Raw genomic sequence first — 5,556 nt, forward strand, 5'->3', positions numbered from 1 at the left:
CAGAGGAACTGTCTAGAAAGAACAAACAACAACAAAAAATGGCCTGTGCCAGCTCTTTAAGACAACTAACAGGTCCGCTCAGAGCTCCCAGAGACTAAGCCACCAACCAAAGAGCATACATGGGCCAATCCGTGCTCCCCCACCCCCACCCCGCTGCATACATAGCAGAGAACTGCCTTGTCTGGTCTCAGTGGGAGGGGCTGGGCTTGGTCCTGTGAAGGCTTGATGCCCCAGAAAAGGGGGATGCTAGAATGGTGAGGTGGAAGTGGATGGGGGGGCACCCTCTTAGAGGCAAAGGGGAGGTTGGGTGGGGTCAGGGGCTCATGGAGGGGGGACCAAGGGGACATTTGAAATATAAATAAAATGTTAAAAAAAAAAAAAACTAGAAAGATCTTGGCTGACAGCTCCAGCCCCTCAAAGCACAACCCAAACCAGGCTGTTTGTAGCAGACATGTCACAAGTCTCAGTAACTCCAGAGGAGCCTGCAACCACTTCCACCCACCAGTCTGTATGCAGTTTATATACAGACTGCCCAAGCCTACTGCTTGAATCAGTCAGCAGACCTCCCATGCTACCTTAGGAATTACATCAAGCCCAATTAAAAGCTTTTGTTGGACCAGCAAAATGACTCAGAGGGTTAAGGCACTTTATACCAACCAGTCATGGTGGCATACACCTTTAATCTCAGCACTCACTCGGGAGGCCAAGACAGGTAAATCTCTGTGAGTTCAAGGCCAGTGTGATCTACACATCAAGTTCCAGGACAGCCAGAGCTACACAGAGAGACCCTGTCTGTCCTCCCTCGCTCCCTTCCACTTGCCATGGAAACTGAGAACGTGAATTCGTGGTGGAAGGAGAGAACTGACTTCTGCAAGATGCCCTCTGATGGGGCTGGAGAGATGGCTCAGCGGGTAAGAGCACCTACTGCTCTTCCAGAGGTTCTGAGTTCAATTCCCAGCATCCACATGATAGCTCATAACCATCTGTAAAGGAATTTGATACACTCTTCTGGTGTGTCTGAAGAAGGTGACAGTGAACTTAATAATAATAATAATAATAATAATAAAATAGATGTCCTCTGACTTACACACACACACAGACACACACACACACACACACACACACACACACACACACGAAGTAAATGAGAACCACCAGCCTCTGGTTACTGCAGAGGGCAAAGTCTCCACGGCTAAGCTTCTCTGCCCCCCAAAACTGAGCCTTGTAACAGTGGCTGCTACCAAGGGCTGAAAGGGCCCCATAACCGAGGTCCCACACATAGACTAACACTAAAGGTCATCTCTTGCTGCTGCCACCAAACACCGAAGGAATTGGAAGATCTTGAACTCGGTATTGATTCCCAGGGGATCTGGCCTTTAGGGATGACAAACTCCTTGTCTGCAGCTAAGCCTCTCAGAGTAACTGCTCCTCTAGCCTGTTATCTGGCCTTCTGGGAGAAAATATCACATCCTGGGAGTGCAGCTCTGGTTGGGTGGATGCTCCCCGGAGGCTCCTTTCTTAGATTTTGCTAATGGGTAAGAAGTGCTCACAGCATTTAATTGAAATCAATATGAGAACATTTGCATATTTGGGCTGGAGCCATTCCCTCATGAAATTCACAGAATTCACGTTGTTTTAGGTGGTGGTGGTGGTGGTGGTGGTGGTGATGGCATGAGGCAGGGCCTCCTGTGATCCAAGCCTCAAACTTCCTATGGACTATAAAGAGGATCTCTTATAAGCACCCCCTGTCAGTAAAAAAGCCGACAGCCAATGAGCTGAGTCAGGAAACAGGAGGTGGGACACTGGTAGGAAGAGAGAGGATTCTGGGAAATAGTAAGAGATAAAAGAGACAAGGGGAGAGCCATGAGAGATGAGATGGGAGACAGGTAAACCAGCAGATAGATGAACCAGCAGGAGATGAAATGGAAGAAGGAGAGGAACCAGACAGTGGTGGCGCACACCTTTAATCCCAGCATTTGAGAGGCAGAGGCAGGCAGATGTCTGACTGCTATTAACTGCATCTGGGAGCTATTCCCGAGGTCCTGAGTTCAAATCCCAGCAAACAAATGGTGGCTCACAACCACCCGTAATGAGATCTGACACCCTCTTCTGGTGTGTCTGAAGACAACTACATGTACTTACATAAAACAAACAAACAAATGAACAAAAACCCAAACCAACCAACCAAACAAACAAAAAAACCCCAGGAAACCCATCAGATGAGGGTTCAGAGGCACACACCTGCTAGGGACTAGTTGGGGAGAGTCTACACAGTTCGAGATTCCCAGTGTTCTCAATGCCCTAGAGATAGGCTGGCCACATGGAATTTGGTGGAGCCGGGGTTGGTCTATTGTGAGAGGGTCCTGGGCCACTTTTCTGGAAGGGTGGAAACTGCAGACTTGTGTAAAGTCAGCCTGAGGAGCTTGTGGTTCTCAGAGCTCTCGGGTGGACAAGGTGCGATCACAGCCCCAGGAGCCACAAGAAACTGTACTGGGGAAGAATCAGCTCTGATCACTGCGGGTGGATGACAGGCACGACCTTTACCTTTGCAGCCGCTGCAGTCCAGCCCAATCCGCAGGGCCGGGTAGGATGGCCTTGGATTGACCATCTGCATACTCGGAGGCGGTGTCTATCTTCGTGTGGCCGCGCTGCTGGAAGGCTCGCACTGACACTGCTCTGCAGGCTGCATCCAAGCTGCTCCCTGTCTCCATGACCCCCACACAGTGGCAGGTAGGGTCCGTGTCAGCTCCTGCATCTCGGAGAAAGATGCAGACTATGAAGACTGAAGCCAGTAGCTGGCTGCTGTCACTCCCACAGGAGATAGGGCTCGCAGAGAAAGGGCAGGAAAGTGCTGGCCTGTGCACAAAACTTCTGCAGAGCTGAGAACTCTCTACAACATCGCCACCTGGAGGTCGGTGGCAAGTCCCCATGAGCTAGGTCGGAAGTTGCAGACACCTCTAGCTTCCTGCCTCTCTCTGGCCCATTCATGAGCTGCCCTGGGCTCTCTGTACCCTCCTAGAAGGAGTTTAGCAGGTGGGTGAGCCCTAGGGAGCTGTCTCTGAATTGAGGTTTGCTGGGAGCTCTAGTCAGGGTCCCTGTGGAAGGACAGCAGAGAAGGTCAATTGGCCTTGACTTTTATTAAGCCAGGAGAAGGTTCCCTCAAACTCTCGGGCAGTTTAGACTGTTCAGAGAATCGAGGGTGGAGCGAATCTTGAGTAGCAAATGTTCACTCCAGGCATCTTTGAGAACATTTATGCAGTAGGGACTTAGAATTTACACCAAATGAAGACTGTAACAAATTGGGACGTGGGGATAAATGGATAAGGTTTTCTCACCATAGCCCTTTAAAAAGACAGTTGAAGTCAGGGCGATGATCCTGGTTTGTAATCCCTGCACTCTGGAGGCTGAGGCCGGAGGTTTGCCAGCAGTTCAAAGTCAGTGGGGTTATATAGCAAGCAGTAGACCAGCATGGACCAAATAGCACATGGTGTGGTGGTGGTCTACTCCTGTGATTCTGGCACTCCAGATACAGGGGCAGGAGAATTGACTAAAGTTCAAGGCTGTTCTGGGCAACATAGGGACAACAGGTCTGCCAAGCCCATAGAACAAGACTGTTTCAAATGTCAAAATAGGGTTTGGATTATAGCTTAGCTGATTGGATGCTTGCCTAGTCCTGGGTTAAGGACCCAGTGAGTAAGGTAACACCCTCTTTTCCTGATTCCATTTTGTGTTTGCTTAGACCAGTGGTCCTCACCCTTCCTAATGTTGTGGTGACCCCCAATCCTCAAATTATTTTCATTCCTACTCTATACCTGTAATTTTACTACTGAAATTAATGTAAATATCTGACGTGCAGGATATCTGATAGGTGACCCCCATGAAAGGGTCTGTCAGCATCCCTAAAGGGGTGGCCACCCAAGAGCACCTGTAGCTTAGATGGTTCTCAACCTTCTACCCCCTCAACAGTTGCCTGGCAACACATTTGAGCTTTCCATGATGTTGTAGATGTTCCAGATATATTAACCAAAATAATTATTGTATATATAAACTTAAAATTAACTCAAGAAGTTACAAATAAAAAAGATAGCTGTCACATAATGTCTGAAATAATATGAAAAAAATGTTATGTTCTGCCAGAAATGAGTGTTTCAAGGTTATTCTGACCCTCATTTTACTTGGAATTAAATTATGGTCTTTGCTTTGAAAAACACTGTACGTCTGAGCTTTTGTAACTCTGAGTCATGAACTCATTCTTGGTCACTGGCCAGTAAAGGACTCATATTCTTTCTTTCTTTCTTTCTTTCTTTCTTTCTTTCTTTCTTTCTTTCTTTCTTTCTTTCTTTCTTTCTTTCTCTCTCTCTTCCTTCCTTCCTTTCTCCCTCCCTTCCTTCCTTCCTTTCTCTCTCTCTCTCTCTCTTTCTTTCTGATTTATTTATTTATTTTACATATGCGAGTCCACTATCACTCTCTTCAGACACACCAGTAGAGGGCATCAGATCCCATCACAGGTGGTTGTGAGCCACCATGTGGCTCTGGAAGAGCACTCAATGCTCTTATTCGCTGACCCTGATTCATATCCTTTTAGTTAACTTAATTAGCATGATTGTCCATATCTTTTTTTTTTTTTCCAAGAAAGGGTTTCTCTGTGTAGCCCCGGCTGTCCTGGAACTCACTTTGTAGACCAGGCTGGCCTCGAACTCAGAAATTCGCCTGTCTCTGCCTCCCAAGTGCTGGGATTAAAGGCGTGCGCCACCACGCCCGGCTGATTATCCATATCTTATCAGATATTTTATTATTATTAATTATTAAGACAGGGTCTTACTATCTAGTTCTGGCTGTCTGGGAACTCACAATGTCCACCAGATGCACAGATGTAGCCTCAAATGCACAGAGATTCACCTAAGGCAGTCTGGATCTTTAACCACGTCACTCAACACCATAAACACTGCCTAAAATGCCTTACCTTGAACTCCAGCCTGCTATGGAGAGTGAATGGTAGTGCTTTTACTGAGCATGCGAAGTTGTTTTTTCCCTTAAAAGATGTGGTATGACAATGCTAGTCTCAGCACTTGGGAGGCAAAAGGAGGTGGATCTGCATGAACTTGAGGCCAGCCAAGGCTTCATATCAAGATCGTATCTCAGAAACAAACGATCCAAGAGGTTTATTTCTCTGTGTGTGTCTGTGTGAGTATGCACACGAGCGTGAGTATGTGTGTGTGTGTGTGCTGGGGGTGGGGGATACACAGAGGCCAGGAGAGGGAGTTGGATCTCTTGGAGCTGGAGTTACAGCTAATGTGTGCTATGCAGCGTGACTGCTGTGACCCAAACTCCAGTACTCATGACTGAGAAACAGGTTCTAAAAGCTGTTTGGTGGTGAATGCCTTTAATCCCAGCGCTCAGGAGGCAGAGGGAGGTGGATATCTGTGAGTCTGAGACCAGCCTGGTCTATAGAGTGAGTTCCAGGACAGGCAGGACTACAAGAAAAAGCACTGACTCAAACAAACACACACACACACACACACACACACACACACACACACACACACACACACACAC

The 5,556-nt window shown here is 47.6% G+C and overlaps 1 long non-coding RNA gene across 1 annotated transcript in view; it reads left to right on the forward strand.

Annotated features, from left to right (window-relative positions):
• Positions 1–2,649: 2,649 nt before the first annotated feature.
• LOC115030891 overlaps positions 2,650–5,556 on the forward strand; it is a 5,966-nt gene continuing 3,059 nt past the window's right edge. The window contains exon 1 of the long non-coding RNA XR_003836485.1: positions 2,650–2,730. This is a non-coding gene — a long non-coding RNA (uncharacterized LOC115030891). The remainder of the gene's footprint in view (positions 2,731–5,556) is intronic.

Source organism: Mus caroli, chromosome 4 (assembly GCF_900094665.2).
Source record: "Mus caroli chromosome 4, CAROLI_EIJ_v1.1, whole genome shotgun sequence".
NCBI classification, from domain to species: domain Eukaryota; kingdom Metazoa; phylum Chordata; class Mammalia; order Rodentia; family Muridae; genus Mus; species Mus caroli.